At 44.8% G+C, this 20,662-nt stretch overlaps 1 long non-coding RNA gene across 1 annotated transcript in view; it reads left to right on the top strand.

The window, feature by feature from the left end:
- Positions 1–459: 459 nt before the first annotated feature.
- Positions 460–20,662, top strand: part of LOC116988240 — a 49,340-nt gene continuing 29,137 nt past the window's right edge. Inside the window, exon 1 of the long non-coding RNA XR_004415890.1 lies at positions 460–566. This is a non-coding gene — a long non-coding RNA (uncharacterized LOC116988240). The remainder of the gene's footprint in view (positions 567–20,662) is intronic.

Raw genomic sequence — 20,662 nt, forward strand, 5'->3', positions numbered from 1 at the left:
ACAGTAATTGTTTCAATTTCATCTTCATACCCCCCACCCTATCTGAATACTCTTGCATCATGAGCGAGAGGCAGGATATTGCTACTGTGTCACAAACCACGGTTTTCCAGTTACTGGTCGGCGTGCATTAAACTGCTGTCGCTGCCCGCGGCCAGTCATTTCGTGAAAGCAGAGAAGTTATTCAACTGTAACTAAATAAGATTGTCAGAGCCCCAGTCCATCTCCGAGCGGTCTCAGCCATCAGTCAGGCAGAGAAAGAAACTGCTTTTAAATTGGAAAACCCCCCCCAAAAAAACTCTAATGATTATTTCCTAAAGATTACTTTAACGTTGCTTTTGGTGGTGGGAGTCCTTCTCGGGAATGGGCTGGGCTGGGCTGGGCTGGGGGAAGGGGGGGATTCTCTCTTACGCTGTGTGGAGAAGTAGTTCAAGGGAATCTGGCTCCTTTCCATATCCGGACCGGAATGAGATGGTGCTGTTAGCATGAAATGCTGTATGTAAGTGACTGTGTTTAATTAAACAAGATCACAGGCGCTCCGAAAGAGAGCTACGCATCAAAAACATCTGGTAGGTCCACGGGGCAGTACGGCCGAGTGTGGCTTTCCTCTAACATGCCCCGATTTGTAATATCCTGCACTAATTGTTCCCTCCTGCCGCCGCTCTGTGTTTATCCCGCTGATGGGAAGCAGTCAGGGCTTAGGAATATTTGCTGCAGGTTGCCTTCCGCGGTCACTGTAAACCTCGGGGATCCTGACGTTGTGCAACATGTCCCACTCTGACACCTTTCCTACACGCAAGGCAGGGGACGCGATCAGCGCTACAAGTTCTAGTGCCTGGTGCCCCCTGGAAATCCTCAGTATCCTTGGTACCAGCGCCTGGGCCAGAAGGCGTAGACCGCGCCTCTGGCTCATCTGATACTCTCACCTTAAACACAGGTCTCCCCTGAACTTTCTGAAAATCAACGTTACTGCAGATGCTGAAAATCTGGGATAAAAACAGAGCATGTGAGAAAGGAATAACAGAGTTAAGGTTTCAGACGTTAACTCTGCTTCTCTCTCCATAGATGCTGTCTGGCCTGTCGAGTATTTCAACCAGGAACTGCTTCCACTCAACAACCATCAGGGTATTGAACACCAACTAAACTATCTAACTAAACCATCTAACTTTTCTGTTGCCTTCAGTGGATTTTTTTTTAAGCCAGCATATAGCCTGTAGCAAATATTTGACTAAAGTGCCAGTGGTGTCAAGAGCCACGACTGTTTAAAAGTCGTATATAAAAAAAGTGAACAGTGCAATTCTTAAGCGGCCTTTTCATGGGGCGAGTTGACGCAAGATGTCACCAGAGTGAAGAGGTCGTGGTCCAGCACGAGTCTCGCACGATATAACGGCAGTAGATAAAGAGTTCCCACGGTACTCGGCATTTCTGCTATTTGTGCGAGTGAACTTGTCCGTTTCCCGAGCTTTCCCGTTAAATCTTGAATGAACATCGTGAACTACACGTGACACAAATGATGTAACTTTTTTTTTCACACACTATATATATCCTCCCTTGGTTGAATTGGCTCATTTGGAGACATATTTTACTGTGTATGTGGGAGACACAGATGGACTGAGCACAGTACCTCGGTCTTACTGTGTGTGGGAGAGGGGGAGAAAGAGACGTACACTCACAGAGGCAGAGTCTCTCAGCCTGTGTAAGAGGGAGGGAGAGAGAGAGAGAGGCACACACAAGGTGGATGTGAAACCTCACCTGCCTGTTTCAGTGACAGACACCCGCCGTCAGTAAATGAAGACACCCCCATCTGTCTCCCCCTCCTCTCCCTTGACTCCCCCACCTTTCTCTCCCAACTCCAGTCCCGTCCCGACCCCCTGGGAAACTGAATAGAGCAACAGTCAACTGCTGCCTGTGCGCTGATATGACAATAAAGGCTACTTTACTTTACTGAGTTAAAGAGTTCCCACGGTAGACTGTAAAACTGGGACCCTGGTTCTGGACTCCCCCAACACCGGAACCATTCTTCAGACAGCCTAATCGGAATTGAGTCTGAAGATGTGTCTCGTCCCGAAACATCAGCTTTTTTTCTCCAGAGATGCTGCTTGACTCGCTGAGTTACTCCAGCTTTTTGTGTCTGTCTTCGGTTTAAACCAGCATGTGCAGTTCACTCCTTACACGGGTCTCTGTACAACATTGATTGGTAGCGTTCCGGACCCCTGGACCCGAGGACTCCGACCTGTATCTCTCAAAGAAGTACATGTGAAAAATTTCTCACGGACCATAAAAATGCGTAACCTTTCAGTAAAGTCCCTTTTAAAGTCCCTTTTAAAGATTATAGTTATTTTCTTGAATCTCATTAACATAACTCATGAATAAGTTGATGTCCATATGCGGATGCAAATCTTTATTTTTATTTATATTTTAAATTCAATCCCACATAAGATATTTTTACCCACCGTTCCCTCTGTCCAGCTTCCGGGTTCACCGTTCGCAGGAGTTCCCACGGTACCCGCAAGAGTTATTACGGATATCGCACTGGCCACTACGTTCATATAATGTTGCAATACTCAACCACAAGTGTACAAGTCACTCTTGGAGAAATTCAAACTTTCTTGAATTTTCTCCCGAGTGACCAAGTTACACGATGACCTGCCGTTAGCGCTACGGTGGTCCACGGTGGTCCACGAATGCCGTACTGTTATCGCACGAGGTTCCCACGATGTTAAACTCCGGTTAACTCTTGCGTCAAGTCGCCCCGTGAAAAGGCCGCTTTACTTGCAGTAGCATAACATGGTATTTAAACACAGTACTCAATAGATGACTTAATTTAAAAAAACGGAATTCAATGTTAACCCCCCCCCCCAATATTAGTGCAAAACAAAACAAAAGCCCAAAGTCCCTAGTGCAACCAAGACAGTTTGTAGTTCGAAGTTTAGTTGGTGTTCAATACCCTGATGGTTGTTGGGTGGAAGCAGTTCCTGAACCTGTAGGACATGGTTTTCAGATTCCTGCACCTTCCTCTAAATGGCAGGAGTGAAGTGAGAACATGGCCAGGGTGGTGTGGGTCCTTGATGATGCTGGCTGCCATTTTGAGACAGGGCCTCCTATAGACCTGTTTGATGGTGGGGAGGTCAGTACCCATGATGGGCCACTTATACCACTTTTTGTAATCTGCTTCATTCCTGGGCTTTCGAGTTGCCAATCTAGGCTGTGATACAACCAGTCAATATGCTCTCTACCGTACACCTGTAGAAGTTCAAGAGAGTATTAGTTAACATACCCAATCACCTCAATCTTCTAAAGAAATAGAGGCATTGATGGGTTTTCCATACAATTGCATTAGTGCGCTGGGTCCAGGACTCATTTTCAAAGATGTACATACACAGCCAGGAACTTGAAGTTGTTGACTCTATCCACCACTGACACATAGGAATAAAAGCAGGTTTGACCTTTATATATGAGGCCCAGCGATAAACAGCAGTATCCATGGAAACGAAGAAGGGTCCTGGACCTGTCATGTTAACTCTGTTTCTCTTACTGTAGATGCTACCTGGCCTGTTGAATGTTTCCGCAATTTTATCTTTTTGTTTCAGTTGTCCAGCATCTGCAGTTTTTGTTTAATAGTTCTGGCTTCCAAAAACAGGCAACCTTCACTAGTGAAGCAAAAAAATCATCTGCAAACCACTTGAAGTAAAATGGATTACTTTACCAAGGAGAGTGAAGTAACTAAATTCAGCCAAATGCCACTGAATTATTGATTTCAATGTTACAAATAAGACTTCAAAGAACAGGAATTAACTGCATTGGCTTTGTCATTGTGTTCTATATCCACACTAGCTCCATTTTGTTTCTACTTGCTGAGTTTGGGAAAATTCAGGCCTGTGTTTACTAGTAGCTGGGAGGAGGCAACAGGTTAAATATTTGGCAATTGTTTTTAGATTACGTTGGCACCTCCTGTTTATCTTGCCTTGGTGCACTTCTCCTTTGCCTGAGACGAACGGGTAATGTTCCTCTTGTTCACAAAACAAAAGGTTGCAGATGCTGGAAATGAGAAATAAAATCAGAAACTGCTAGAAATGCCAGTTGGCATCTGAGGAAAAGGAAACAGTATCAATATTGCAAGTCAGTGTCCTTTCATTTGAACTGAAAATTGTTTGAGGTTGCAGACAAGGTGAAAGGGTGGAGAGAGCAATGCGAATGCATGTGCTATAGGGAGATCGCAAAGGATTGAAGAAGATAAGAAATGGGAAATGGTTGGAGCCCTTTGACACTTCAAGCTGCTCCACCATTCATCAAGAACATGGCTGATCTACCTCAGTACCATTCTCCTGCACGTTCCCCATGTTCACGGATTTCCTTGATGTCCAGAACTCTATCAATCACCGATATGAATTATCTCAATGACCGTGCCACCACAATCTATCAGGGAAGGAATTATGAAGATTTGTCATCCTCTGATTGATGAAATAACTCCCTCTCAATCCTCAACAGCCTCTTCCTTACTCTGTGACTAGCTGGGAGCCCTGGTTCTAGACTCTTCAGACTCTATGCACTCAACCATTCATGCACTGAGAGAGGGGGCAACATTCTGAGATGGCCTCCTCATCCTCTCACACCCAGCACCACCACTATTTGTGCCTTTTAAGTCTCTACAGATCTCTCAACTATCACAGAAATTTCCCCACGATCCATCCACCCTACCCATTCTCTGCAACTAAAAATGTGTCTCTTTTCTAAATTTTCTTAGTATTGATGAAAGTTCTTGGAGCACTAACGTTCACTCTATTTCTCTCTCCACAGATGCTCCCTCTCTTGCTGATTTTTTTAATTCCCAGCATTGTCTGTTTTTATTTGAGACATTCCTTCTATTACTTGTGTAAGAAGGAACTGCAGATGCTGGTTTAAACCAAGGATATACACAAAGAGCTGGAGTATCTCAGCGGGACAGGCAGCATCTCTGGAGAGAAGGAATGGGTGATGTTTTGGGTCGAGACCTTTCTTCAGACTGAAAGATAGAGTCTGTTAATCTGAAGAAGGGTCTCGGCTCGAAACGTCACCCATTCCTTCTCTCCAGAGATGCTGCCTATCCTGCTGAGTTATTCCAGCTTTTTGTGTCTACAGTATCTTCCTTCTATTACATGCTTGGAGTTGTATATATTTAATAAGGATCGCAGCTCCAAGAAGTCCATTGAAAATGGTGTAGGCGACATTTCGGGACAGAGCCCTTCTTCAGACTGAAAGATAGAGAAGGCCAGAACAAAACAAGGCTGGCAACAGATGACTTAAAGAATGGTGGAGTCCATAATGGCCCATTGTTGGCTGGGGAAGATATGTCGTTAGCAGAGTTTTCCTGAGTTTTTCCCTCCACATTGGCCTGATTGGGAAGCTTTTATTTCCCACTTTCCAGAGATTAGGGGTGGTCAAACTTGGGAAGGGTGGGTTGAAGAATCTAGAGGGTGGGTGACGTGGTGCATTTAACACCATGACACAGGAGACTGCAGATGCCGGAATCTGCAGCAAAAAAAAACAATGCGCTGGAGGATTTTAACCCAGAATATCGATAATGACTTTCCTCTCCACAGACGCTGCTCGGCCCACTGAGTTCCTCCAACAGATTGTTTGTTACTCCTGTAACATGAATCGAGGTTGCATGTGGTGGGTAGGTTTGATGTTGTTGCTTTTTTATGTACATTGATGAGCTAATGTCAGAGTCCCATCACTGATACTGATCCCTTGAGTATCAGTCCAGGTGACAAAAAGAAAGAACTTGCATTGAGCTGCTGCCTTATGCCGCTGTCCCACTTAGGAAACCTGAACGGAAACCTCTGAAGACTTTGCGCCCCACCCAAGGTTTCCGTGCGGTTCCCGGAGGTTGCAGGTGGTTGCCGGAGGTTGCAGGTAGTGGAAGCAGGTAGGGAGACTGACAAAAACCTCCGGGAACCGCACGGAAACCTTGGGTGGGGCGCAAAGTCTCCAGAGGTTTCCGTTCAGGTTTCCTAAGTGGGACAGGGGCATTACAGAGCCAGAGACCTGGATTTGATCCTGACTACGGGTGCTGCCAGTATGGAGTTTGTATGTTCTCCCTGTGACCACGTGTGTTTTCTTCGGGTGTTCGGGTTTCCTCCCACACTCCAAAGACATACAGGCTTGTAGGTTAATTCAGTAAAATGTAAATTGTCCCTAGTGTGTGTAGGTTAGCGTACAGGGCGATCGCTGGCCGGCGCAGACTCGGTGAGACTGTATCTCTAAAGTCTAAAGAGTTAGCATTGCATGACCTCAGGGCGTCCCGAAGTACTTTGAAGTTTTTTGGAGCAGCAGTCTTTCCAATAATATAGCAAACACATTCTTCTGAGAAACAAATACCACAGAGTCAGAGAGCAGGTGATATATTTAGAATGTTGGTGTCCCCAGGCCATTCTCCAATGAGTGGACTAAGACTCCGTTTGTTTCTGGTATTGCAGCTCACCCTGAAACTTCTCTTTGATTTAAAGCACCAGGGCTGAGCGAGTGAGCGAGTGCTGGCTGCAGCTGCCCAGGGCAGGGCACTGTTTGTCTTGGTTTGCTCCAGTGACACTTCAGCTGGCAGATCAGCGAACATGGCAGACAAGAGTGATGGACAATCTATATCCAAGGCTATCTTTCCTTCCATCTCTAAAGGACGTTGCAGAGAACTGAATAATGCGATTAGAGAAACGATCTTGAAAACACAAGCCTATTTAGGCTTGCAGCTTCAGTACATAAGGAAGCAAAATGGAGAAAGATGTAACGTGCTGCACATTTTTTGACATTTATGAATCATAATTTCCTTGTTAGGCAAAAATAGCAGTAGAATGTTTATGTTTCCCCTTATTTAACATCCTGCATTCAAAATTGCATTCTGAGAAGTCATATTTCAAATCTGCAATTTCATTAGCACATTGTTAATTACAAGGGAAACAGGCATTTTCTTCTTGTTTCCGAAGAGAAGAATATCATTCTTTCACAACTTCAACACAATCTACATTTGCAAATCTTAAAATTATAAACTCTAGCAGCTCGGCAGTAATGATTGACATGACAGAGGCGCAGCACTTGATCCAAGTGTTTACACATGCGCACATTTATGAAATGAGCAAGGCAGGAAAATGTTCTGATCAATGCATTAGTACATATGCTCCTAATGCCCATTGGAAGTGTGTGGAATAGACAGCATATGATCTGCAATGCTGATCTTCCATCGGCATAGTCTAGTGGGAGCCCTGCGCATCAGCTGACAGCCTCTCTTAACCTTGGGTCAGTCAACACAGGTTACACAGCTGGAAGGCTCTGCCAGCTGAGCTATTGAAAATAATCATCAACTGACAGTAAATTAATTGTTGTTCGATATCTGTCGGGTGTCACTGTGATTCTAGAAGAGTGTGTTGCTATCGTAATTTCTTGAAAGTTTCTAAAGTCCACAAGGCTATGGAGCGCTGTGCCTGCTGTTGAGGCTCTTTGACGTTGTCAAGCCTCTCCAAGGCACTGTTATTCCCAAGCGCCTGGACAGCAGTGGAGGTACAACGAACTGCAGATGTTGATCTATAAAAAAAGATACAAAGTACTGGAGTAAGTCAGCGGGTCAGGCAGCATCTGTAGATCATGGAGAGGTGAACATAGATAACTTACAACCCAATGACATGAAAAGTGAATTTTCCAATTTCAGGTAACTCACCAGTTAACAACCCACCTCCCTTCACCCCCGCTCTTCCCTGGCCCCACCTGGATTCACGCTCATTTCCCTCCCATCCTCCTCCCCCTGCCCCCTTCCACCTATATTCTTCCCTCTAGCTTCACAATTCACAACCGTTTTACCTTTATCGCAATTTTTTTGTCTCTCCATCTCTGGCCTTTGCTCAAATATCTACCTATCAAAAAGACCCATTCACTTGTATCCAGCCTCTCTTGTCAGGCTTTTTGTTGCCCCCACCTCTCTTCCAGCTCTCCCCCCTCCCCCCACCACCACAATCAATGTGAAGAAGGATCCTGGCATGAAACGGCACCTATCCATGTTCTCCAGAGATGCTGCCTGACCATAGTTCTTTAATAGCTCTTCTTGCTACCACTGTTGGGCAGGAGGTACAGAAGCCTAAAGCACCGCACCTCCAGGTTGAGGAACAGCTACTTTCCTACAACCATCAGGTTCTTGCACCAACCTAACAACCCTAATCCTACCTTAGCAATGGAACACTCTGGACCACTTCTTGCACTATCATGGACTTATTTTCGAATTGAGTTTGCACGAATGTCTTGTTCTTGGTTTTGCGCAGTCTTTTTCTATTCATTGCCTTGTATTATTTATGTTTTTGTGTCTTGTCTGAGTCTATGTGCGGATAATGCTGCTCCAAGCAAGATATTAATTATACCTGTACCTCACTGTACATGTGCATTTGACAATAAACTTGACATGACGACCAACTCTTCAGCATGCACAAAGCGTAAGCACAATGCCAGTCCTCCATTCACCATCAATCTCATATTGGACCTTGCATCTGTAGCTGACAATTATGGGCCGTGGATGTAGGATGAAAGCCAACAGAAAATAAACATTCCAAACCTAATTTTGAAATCAAAACATGGCAGATAGTTCTATCAACAACTAGAGAGCAGTCCTGAGCTACTATCCACTTCATTGGTGACCCTCGGACTATCTTTAATTGGATTTTACTGGACTTTATCTTGCACTAAACATTATTCCCTTTATCATGTACCTGTAGACTGTGGATGGCTCGATTGTAATCATGTATAGTCTTTCCGCTGACTGGTCAGCTTGCATCAAAAGCTTTTCACTGTACTTTGGTAGACATGACAATCAACTAAACTAAACGAATCTAAACTAAACTAAACTTTGTGAAGGTAGACAAAAATGCTGGAGAAACTCAGCGGGTGAGGCAGCATCTATGGAGTGAAGGAAATCAGTGATGTTTCAGGTCGAGACCCTTCTTTAGACATGGGGGTGGGGGGGGGGGGCGGGAAGAAGAAAGGAAGAAGCAGAGACAGTGGGCTGTGGGAAAGCTGGGAAGGGGAGGGGAAAGAAGGAGAAAGCAGGTACTAGCTGAAATTGGAGAAGTCAATGTTCATACTGCTGGGGTGTAAACTACCCAAGCGAAATATGAGGTGCTGCTCCTCCAATTTGCGGTGGGCCTCACTCTGGCCATGGAGGAGGCCCAGGACAGAAAGGTCGGATTCGGAATGGGAGGGGGAGTTGAAGTGCTGAATGGCATCTGACTGTCCTTTCGCGATCCATGCCTCCTCTTTGCTTTCAGTTACATTTGTGCATTCCTGATGGAAGGCTGCTGATATTCAGTGGGGTGACTACAAGTAGTCTTGGGGCAGACCTCTCAGACGGTAGCTTCATGCTAGTGTAATGATGTCCCAGATTGTATGGTTAACATGCACCAGTAATGACATAATGAGAAGACATCATAGGTGTGATGTGTTTTCATCCTGAGTGAAGGATCACAAATGATGAGAGATCTAATACTGTGCTTTCCCTCCATTGGTTCTCAATTACAGGGTGTATTCCTCTCTCAGCCCATTGCTGGCTTATTCAGGGTTGGTTGGCAAATGAAATTAAAATGTTTTCCCGTCTTCCCTGAGCCAAACAGGAAGGCCAATCTTTGTTGAGAAATTATCTCGATGGATGGTGGCACAAATTTCTCAGTAATCATGATTTCTGAGAAATCCAAATTCCCATTGGCCTCGGGTGGTGAGTTAGTGATCGATTTCGTTGCGCTATGTTTCCCTCCATGGTTGAACAGCAGTTCACTGTTAGGAGTCATGTTTGAAGCTTTTGCTGAGGTGCCAGTGGATGCCCTGTGAAAACAGCCAAGTTAGAGGGAATTCCCCACAAAGCAGAGGGAAGAAATAAAGGAGAGGATAAAGAGTCTACCGATAATTTATTTAAAATAATAAGGGAAGGGCTTAGAGCTTCCAATCAGAGAAACTGATCCTGAGCCAATAACAGATCAAGTCCTTGATGGATGGCATGCAAGTTCCTGTGTGGCTTAGAACAGCCAACGCAGGGGCTAACAATAATAACAAATAATAATAACTCCAGTATGCATATCCAGTGTCTTTTCTGAATGAGAACTGTTGTACATATCAACTTTGGCTCACCTCAATTTGGTGCCTATTTTTAATTCTGTAAATGACCTCCAGATTAATTGTGTTTTTATTGTTTATTGTTGAATATGATAATCCTACAGAGTTTCATTTAAAAACTTATTTTCATTAGGAGAAGGTTGGAATGTTTTGTATGACACCCAGTACTTGAAGCCATTGTTGCACTTGTGCACTCTCTCCCCATCTCTTTTATGGCACACAGATGTAATAAGGCCACATTGTCTTGGAGCCAATTCCAACAAGACTATCGAATGGCTGGCTCTGTTTTAAAGGTTGAGGGTGAGTGACACATGGAATGTCTTGGTTCATGTATGTTGGAGTTATGTTGGCGTAGCTTGAGGCAATGTCCGAAACTCCCACTGTTCTATTGTGTTACAGAGTCACTGATCCATTCACAAGGTGTCTATTTCCCCATATAGAGCACAGTTTCACACAGCACCACAGCAATCACTAACTGCTGATTTACTGTCATCATGCAGACTAGTTCTGTGGGGCTGCAGGGTCATAATCTTTAGCTGGCTGCTATCACTATACAATACCACAACTCTGAATTTCCAAAATGTCCATGGTGACATAATTATGGACATTATTTTTGGCTCATTTGAAATAAAACATATGTGTAACCGTGCAAAGGAGCAGAAATAACATTATATCATTTGTTTAATTCTGCTACAACTGACTGATGCGCTGCGTATGGGACTGATGTACTACAATGCTGATGACTATATTCTGCTCTCTGTATCTCCCCCTTTGCTCTGTCTATTGGACTTGAGACTGAACTGATTGTGCCTATGTATGGTAAATCTGATCTGTTTGGATAGCAATGCAAACAAAGCTTTTAACTGTATTTCGGTAAATGTGACAATGATAAAGCTAAACCGAAACCTATTATAATGGGAGCCAGGATTAAAGGGACGGAGCTCAGTGAACATGAAACGTACAAGCCAATTATTTCCCCATCCAGAATGAATAAGCGAGTTCGGTATTCCGACTGAGCATGCCCAGGTCATAGATCACTCACGATACACATTCTTGGCAGCTGTGCTGTTGCGTGTGTGCAGGCCTGTGTTTCTTCTGTGGTCGGGGTCGGGTCTACGGCGCTGCGGGCACTGTTGCGTTGCTGCTGGGCCGTCCCCATCCCCTCCCAGGTGTTCCGTCCCTGTCTGGGGGTGGCCGGAGGTGTCCGGGGTGGCGCTAGGCTGGCGGGGCGCCGGCCCGGGGTGGTGGCGGCCCCGGGGCTTGCAGCCGGAGCGGGGGCGCTGACCCGTTCCCCGGCGGGCACCGTTGGCTGCGCCTCTCACCTTGTCCAGTGGCTGTTGACTGACCCCCTCGGTGCCGGCAGGGGCCAAGCGTCGGTCATTGGCGGGGATGCACAAGGGATGCTGCAGTGGCTCGGCGGGTCAGGCAACATCTCTGGTGATGGGTCTTGACCCAAAACGTCACCCATTCCTTTTCTCCGTGGATTCTGCCTGTCCCGCTGAGTTACTGCAGCGTTTTGTGTGTGTCCCTGTTGATGGCTGGTGCTCGGCTCTTGCCGGGGGGGGGGGGGGGGGGTTGGCCAGCGGCCGCTGGGTGGGGCGGGGGGGTGCGGCTGGCGGTCCCAGGCCTGTCAGGGAGTGGGTTCTGCGGGAGTTGTAGCGGGGCTGGGCTGGAGTTGGCGCTTCTTCTCCACCCTGGCTGTGGGCCTGGGGCTGCCGCTGCTCCGGGCTGGTGTCCCATCGGTCCGGGGCAGTCGGTTAGTCCGGCGGGCAGGCGGAGTTGAGCTGCGGTTGACGTTTCTTCTCCATGCTGGCTGTGGGCCTGGGGTCACCGCTGCTCCGGGCCGGTGTCCCGTCAGTCCGGGTTCGCCCCGGATGTCTCCGGACGGCCTCCGGGCGGGGATGGGACAATTGGGGGGGGGGGGGGGGGGGGGATGAGGAGAGTCCAGTGATGGTTCAGCAGCGCTTGCGGTGCCGGGGGCCCGGGTTCGATCCTGGCTGCAGATGAGGTGCGGGTCTATGTCCACGCAGCAGCACAGCTGCTGAGAACGTCTCTCCCGCCGGTCCAGTCTCTCCCTCTGTCTCCCACTCGCATCTGCCCCCTCTCTCTCACAGTTACACTATGCTCTCCTGCTACCTGGCACCCATGTTCCTCAGAATAAATATATTTTTACACCTAAATTATGAATAAAGATAAGAATTTATACATAGTTTATACAGCCAGCGCTTCATTCACTTTTTCTTTGGCGCAAATGATCTTTGACAAATCCCATGACTCCTTGCGTTTTTCGGAATACCGAACTTGCTTATTGCAGGGGTGGTGGTGGAGGCCGATATGATAGTGGCATTTAAGAAGCTTTTAGATAAGCTCATGGATCTGCATGGAATGAAAGATTATGCTTGAAAGGCATGAGGAGGAGATTAGTTTAATTTGGCATCATGTTCGGCACGGACATTGTGGACTGCAGGCTCTGTTCCTGTGCTGTACTGTTCCATGTTATATCCATGTTCTATGAATGGCCAAAGGGGGGGGGGGAAAGGTGACAGGTATGGGCAGACAACAGTCTCCTCTTTCTGATAAGGTTAGAATCCAAATGAATGATTTATTTGAGCGATCACAGAACTGTTACTTCCACTTATAGTATTGTATTGGGGAAGGTGGTCTAGAATATGTTCAGTATGCATTGAACAACCATTGTCAAATGGCTGACGCAGTGCACAGGATTGTCAGACCTTTTCTTTTCGGGATCAAAATTGGCCAGGGATGTACCTGACATTAAGTTAATGAGTCTTGGCACTGTCAGACTCTCAGGATACATGTTATTGTGCAATATTTATGGCAAGAGACAGGAAATCAGGTCTGTTATACATGAACTACAACCTGTAAATCACAGGGAAGCTATGGTCTCGAAAACAGATGAGGGTGACAACAAATTTAAGTGACAGACATCTAAAACTTGGGGTCATGTTTGCGGGTTTAGTGGAGGCGTGCCAGAAAGTGGCACCCAGTCTGTATGTAGCCTCCTCAGTATAGAATAGGGGAGGCTATCTATTAAACATATGTTTTTGAAGATAGAAAGAGTTTGTTGATGTTTTCAGAGGTAGACATGTTAGTTGTGCAATATTTTATGCACATTAGTTGCAGAATGCACAAAGTGTCCCATAAGGTCTAAGGAATAGGAGTAGAATTAGGCCATTCGGCCCATCAAGTCTACGCCATTCAATCATGGCTGATCTATCTCTCCCTCTTAACCCCATTTTCCTGCCTTCTCCCCATAACCTGTACTAATCAAGAATCTATCAATCTGCCTTAAAAATATCCACAGCCTTCTGCAGCAATGAATTCCACAGATTCACCACCCTCTGACTAAAGAATTTTCTCCTCATCTTCTTCCTAAGCGATCAAGTAGGTTATGTAAGTGGGCAAAAAGATGACAGATGGAGTAGCGTGCAGGGAATGCATGGGATGAAGTGAAACGTAGAGTATTCACTACATGGTGTGAGGCTATTAAATGCTGGTGTTACATGAGATCTGGGTATTCTGATACAAGAAATACTGAACTATAACATGCAGTAATTAAAAAAGCAAATAAATACTGACCTTATTGCAAGGGGAGATAGAATACAGGGTATGGAGGTCTTGCTGGAACTATGAAGGGCTTTAGATGGACCACATATGGAGTTTTGTTCATCTTGTGTAAGGATGGATGTACAGGTCAAAAGCCAGTGCAGTTATATTTAATGGATTGAGTCTTGGGATGCATGAGGTTTACAATGAGGTAAGAATGAATAAATTGGGCCTGTGTTCTGGGTTTTAAAAGAATGAGAGCTGATTGAAACAAGTGAGACCTTGGCAGAGAAGATATGGTCAGGATGTTTCCCCTTGTTGATGAATCGTGCACTAAAGGGCAAAGGGTCAGGCTAAGGATTTGACCACTTAAGATCTATATGAGGAAGAAATTCTGCCATCAGAGGGTTGCGAATCTTTGGAAACCTCCATCCAGATAGCTATAGAAGGTTGTAAGAATAAGGGGTAAACCATTTAGGACTGTGATGAGGAAAAACTTTTTCAACCAGAGAGTTGTGAATCTGTGGAATTCTCTTCCACAGAAGGCAGTGGAGGCCAATTCACTGGAGATGTTCAATAGAGAGTTAGATTTAGCTCTTAGGGCTCAGGGAATCAAGGGATAATTGCAAAAAGCCGGAACGGGTACTGATTTTGGATGATCAGCCATGATCATATTGAATGGCTCGAAAGGCTGAATGGCCAACTCCTACGCCTAGTTTCTATGTTTCTATATGTCAATAATCACACTCCAGCCAGAGATAGGTAGACTTTTGGACAACTGGGGAATTTGGAGATACAATGATTGGATAGAACAACAGAGTTTTGGGCCTGTCCCACTTACGCACCTTTTTAGGCGAAGACTATGTAGTCGCCACATGGTCGCCACATGTTTGTGGGTGGTTGCCGGGGAGACGGGTGGTTGCCGGGGAGACGGGTGGTTGCCGGGGAGACGGGTGGTTGCCAGAGAGACGGGTGGTTGCCAGGGAGACGGGTGGTTGCCAGGGAGACGGGTGGTTGCCAGAGAGACGGGTGGTTGCCGGGGAGACGGGTGGTTGCCAGAGAGACGGGTGGTTGCCAGGGAGACGGGTGGTTGCCAGGGAGACGGGTGGTTGCCAGAGAGATGGGTGGTTGCCAGGGAGAGTTCCTGCATTCTGGGAACTAGTCGCGGCCTCATTATGGTCACCGCAAATTTTTCAATGTTGAAAAATTACCGGGGACCAGAATGAAGCGGCCATGGAGAGTAGCGAGAATTCTCATGCCATAGGTGGGTCGCCATGAGGTCCTTGTGGGTTGCCAGGAGGTCGAAGGTTCTCGTAGGTTGTAGCCGGTGCTGACCGGTGAATTGGCTCATTGGGAAAAAAAAGGTAAGAAGTAGTTTTCAGAACCAAGGATAACCGACCGGTCATGTTAAATGTCCACCGAGCTTCACACCCGTTACCTCTGGCTTCTTAAAAGTTGTCTCCATTCCTTCTCCCCCCTCTCCCCCCCTCTCCCTCCCCTCTCCCCCCCTCTCACCCCCCCCCCCCTCCCCCCCCCTTACCCCCCCCCCTTCCCCCCCCCTTCCCCCCCCTCCCCCCCCCCTTCTCCCCCCTCTCCCCCCCCTCTCCCCCCCCCTCCCTCCCCTCTCCCCCCCTCTCACCCCCCCCTTCCCCCCCCCCTTCCCCCCCCCTTCCCCCCCTCCCCCCCCTTCCCCCCCCTTCCCCCCCTTCCCCCTCCCTTCCCCCCCCCCCCTTCTCCCCCCCCCTTCCCCCCCCCTCTCTTTTAAAGGACTTACCGTACACTGTGCTTTATTACCGTTTTAATTACAGCGCCAACCTTCCTGTTCATCGCGGTGTGTGTATGTATCACCTTGGCTTTGCACCGTGTGAATTTCACTCAGACAGCGCTCCCCCTGCTTACCTTGTCCCGGCAGTCGCCTGAAAAATCGCCTAAGTGGAACAGGCCCATTAAGGTCAAAAATCAGATTATTGAATGGTAAAGCAGGCTTGAGAGATTATTTAGCTAATTGCTGCTCTTGTTTCTCATCGAGTCATACAGCATGGAAACAGACCCTATGGTCCAACTTGCCCACACTGGCCAATATGTCCAATCCACACTAGTCCCACCTGCCTGCATTTGGCCCATATCCCACTAAACCTGTCCTATCCATATGTTTCCTTTTGTTTTTAAATCATGGTTTTACCTGGAAAGAGTGATCAAGTTGGGACGACAGATGGCACAATGGGCTAAGTGTTCGGCTGGCAACCGGAAGGTAGCCGGTTCGAATCCCGCTTGGAGTGCATACTGTCGTTGTGTCCTTGGGCAAGACACTTCACCCACCTTTGCCTGTGTGTGAATGTGTGTGAATGTGTGTGAGTGATTGGTGGTGGTCGGAGGGGCCGTAGGCGCAGATTGGCAGCCACGCTTCCGTCAGTCTGCCCCAGGGCAGCTGTGGCTACAGAAGTAGCTTAACACCACCGAGTGTGACTGAGGAGTGAATGAATAATGCGATGTAAAGCGCCTTGAGTATTAGAAAGGCGCTATATAAATCCCATCCATTATTATTAAGTCACATAGTGGGAAAGGAGAGGTGGAGAGAGGTATTGAGTGATTAGTGAGCTGTGCAAAGTTCCTCCACTAAGTTTGTGAACTCAGCAGGTTTAAGTCTCCTGTCACTTTAAACCTCTGCCCTCTGCACTCTGACCTCCTACAACACTCCAACAATTGGTTGAGGATCAGCATGGTATTTTTGATTATGCATATTGCAGCATCTGGAAGTAACACTGGGATGTCAGGACTTTCATATGAAGAAAGACTGGATAGACTCGGCTTGTACTCGCTAGCATTTAGAAGATTGAGGGGGGATCTTATAGAAACTTACAAAATTCTTAAGGGGTTGGATAGGCTAGATGCAGGAAGATTGTTCCCGATGTTAGGGAAGTCCAGAACAAGGGGTCACAGTTTAAGGATAAGGGGGAAATCCTTTAGGACCGAGATGAGAAAAACATTTTTCACACAGAGAGTGGTCAATCTCTGGAATTCTCTGCCACAGAAGGTAGTTGAGGCCAATTCATTGGCTATATTTAAGAGGGAATTAGATGTGGTCCTTGTGGCTGAAGGGATCAGGGGGTATGGAGAGACGGCAGGTACAGGATACTGAGTTGGATGATCAGCCATGATCATATTGAATGGCGGTGCAGGCTCGAAGGGCCGGATGGCCTACTCCTGCACCTATTTTCTATGTTTCTATGTAACACTGAGTTAAACACTTTCAGGAAATGATTCTCCTTTTGCCTCTTACACATTTACTGGAGCTATCATGCTTGTGTTGTTTATCTCGTTATCTCCCTCTAACATTGAGCTGTTTCATTTGAAGTCTCCTACATTTCACGCCATGACAAAATCCATCTCATTCCCATTCCCCTTCCTTGACAATGAAAAACCTTATGCCTTACTTTTCCCAGTTTTGAAAAAATGTCATCAACCGCAAACATTATCCCTTTCTCTCTCTGCAAAAAATGTCTGACATCCTGTATCTTTCCTGCACTTTCTAAGTTTACCTTAAATTTTCAGTATCTGTTGTATTTTAATTTTCTAATTTGGTTTTGTTTTGTTTCCCTAGTTATGCATATCTTGTGCATAATCTCACGATTTACTTATAGTCCAACCCCTGCATTCATGTCTATCTATTAAGTTATATTTGGATTCTGCGTTGCCGATTAACAGTGATGCTTTCACTCATATATTTCAATGTGCTTGGAAATCTGGGAATTCCCTTTCCCAAATACATTCCATGCAACCCCAATAACGCCAAGGCATGCATATTAATCAGTGTAGCTTCTTTCCTTTTGATGGTGTGATACCAGCTGGTAACTTCACTAATCCCATGTTGAATGCCTGCGAGGAATTCACATTCAAAATCCAGCAACTAATTTCAAAGTTTGCTGGCCCTCTGAATGAAGAAGTGCCTTTAGCATTTAACTTACTTCTCTGCTTAGCCAACTTATAATAATAATAATAATAAATTTTATATTTAATGGGGGCCTTTCATACAAAATCTCAAGGACACCTTACATAGTAATCGGAATAAAAACATATAATCGGAGTAAAACAAGCAATTAAAGACATCACAATGACACAAATTAAAAACAGAATTCAATCCAAAAACAGAAAATCAAAAACACAGTGTGAAGATACACAATAATAGACACAAAAATGCTGAAGCAACTCAGCAGGACAGGCAGCATCTCTGGAGAGAAGGAATGGGTGATGTTTCAGGTCGAGACCCTTCTTCAGACAAATTATACTTTTGTTGTGGGTATGGTAATACAGTGACTGTTGCTGGATGGTATCCAGTGGGTGCTGGGCCATCGATCTGGAGGCATGAATCAAAATCCATTAAAACAGCTGGGGAATATAAATCCAAATCATTAAAGAAATCTGGAATAAATAACTAGCAATAGTAAGGACCAAGCTACTGGTCTGTCAGGAAATCTGCCCTCCTGACCTATTCTGGCCTTTGTGTGACTCCTCTTTCACAGAAATTATTTCCTCTTAACTGGCCCCTCAGTTTGGGATTGGTTAGGGATGGACAATAAATATCAGCCTTGTCAACAATTCCACATCCTATTAATGAATAAATACTTTCCTTTAAGCTGCTTGTGCCTTCTGCTTCTCTCTGACCTAGCTAACCTAAATAGTCTACGTACATGGATCAGATCCCAGTTCATTGTTTCCAAACTTTAATAAGATCACTCGGACTGTCTCAGAATTTTTGTTGTTTCCAAGGACCTACAAATTGCACATCGTCTGGTGACCTTCTCTGAACCTCTCAAGGCCCTTTACCTCACCCACCATGTGAGGGGACGAAACTTAGGCTCTATCATCACAATGAAACATAACCAAGTCTTTTTACAAGGACATTTTACTGCATTTTTTAAATGTATTGCACCATTTCAACAATACTTCCTATTGTATTTGTTCTTCCTATAGCCTCATGGTATTGGTCATGAACCTTTGGAATTATCTAGTCTAGGTGTCTAAGTATTTGTCATTATCAATAGTATACAGTTCAGATCCTTGCCTAGTATGCCAAGATTTACTTATGCACAATACTACATTTATTCATAATAAATGTCATTTGCCAGTTTTAGATCCATTGCATCATTTTGTCTGCACCTGATTTTAAACTTTTTATGCTTAAGGTTACAGCGGCATCAACAATTTCTTTCACAAAACCATTCATTCAGAATATCTTTATTCAAAATATAAATGTATAATAGTTGTGAAGAGCAACAACTCCAATACCATTTTCCGAAGGATTATGGCCATTGATAACATGAAGAATGCAACTTTTGCCTATGAACACCACAGGATGTCATCTTATTTAATAGCCTCTGGTATGTTACCCTGTCAAAAACATTACCATCCACAGAGCGAGTTATATCCAAAAGCCTAGTAATATTTCCCCAAAATCTGACTACTTTGAATATTGACCTAGGTCTCCCTCCAGACCTAAGGGGCAATTCCAGATCCTAGGGAAGTGTTCAGACTGAACAAGAGTTTGTTGACCAAGAATCCTGTCTCTCTGGTTATCCTCTGATAAATATATTCTATGTTGAGATCTCATGTTCTCATCAAGTCACCATAGATATTTATTTTACAAGTTACTAATTTGGAGCCAAATTTATATTACATTATTGCTATCTCATCAAACGTCTGTCATATCTTGGAAGTTCATATCAATCTAACGAGGAATCCTTCAACAGCTTTCAATTGTGGTCTTTGTTCCTAGTTTCCCTGCAATTATCAAACATCTACTTCTCCAATGACCTTCCGAGTATTAAAATATAAATGTGGTTGTGTTTGGATCTGGTTAATTCATGACAGAATGAGTATTATAAATGGTTCTGTCACGTTTTTAATATGCCAGCCAAGTTCCTGACAGCATGATGGGGTTTACTGTACTATTTATATTGGGACTCTGTTGAGATTCAATCCACCAGTGGCTTTTATAACTCAAACAAGCTTAGAAAACCAACTGCAGATCCGGATTTAAAATATTTTTGGAGCGCTTTTGGGGTGGCACAGTGGCACAGCCACTGCTACACAGCACCGGAGACCCAGGATCGATCCTGACCTCGAGTGCTGTCTGTGTGGAGTTTGCATGTTCTCTCTGTGACCTGCATGGGTTTCCTTCGGATGCTCCGATTTCCTCCCACATTCCAAAGACGTGCAGGTTTGTAGGTTAATTTCCATCGTTTAAACCATCAATTATAGACAAATCATTTATACAATGGGAAAGAATGGGAATCAAAACGCTTGGAGATCTGTATGAATTGGGAACATTACTATCATTTCAACAACTACAACTGAAATATAATTTGAAAAATAATCAATATTTTAAATATCTTCAAATTCGTGATTATCTGAAAAAATACACAAAAGACTATCATAATATGCCTACAGACTTACTGGATGAAGCAATGAAGACAAAGGCGGAATCAGAGAATCTAATATCGTACTTATATAACATCATCTTAAACATAGAAATACCCACAACTGATGGAATTAGAAGAGACTGGGAACAAGAATTAGCTATAAAAATTTCAAAAGAGAGCTGGGATAATCACTTACTACAGGTGCATAAATGTTCGATCAACGTACGACATACTCTCATACAATTCAAAACATTACATAGACTATATTATTCAAAAACTAAAATAAATAAACTCTTCCCTAATGTCTCGCCCATCTGTGATAAATGTCTGTGTCAAGAAGCTACCATAGCGCATTCTTTTGTTTTTTGTACAAAAATACAAAAATTCTGGAATGAAATATTTAACATCTTTACAAAATTAATTAAAATAAAACTGGTACCAAAACCAGAATGGATTATTTTTGGAATATCGTGTTTCAGAAGAATTTACTCAATTACGGGCTAATAATGGGGAAAAAGCTAATACTTAAATTCTGGAAAAATGCGCCTACACCAACAATAAAA

This window comes from Amblyraja radiata, chromosome 27 (genome assembly GCF_010909765.2).
Source record: "Amblyraja radiata isolate CabotCenter1 chromosome 27, sAmbRad1.1.pri, whole genome shotgun sequence".
Classification (NCBI taxonomy): Eukaryota; Metazoa; Chordata; class Chondrichthyes; order Rajiformes; family Rajidae; genus Amblyraja; species Amblyraja radiata.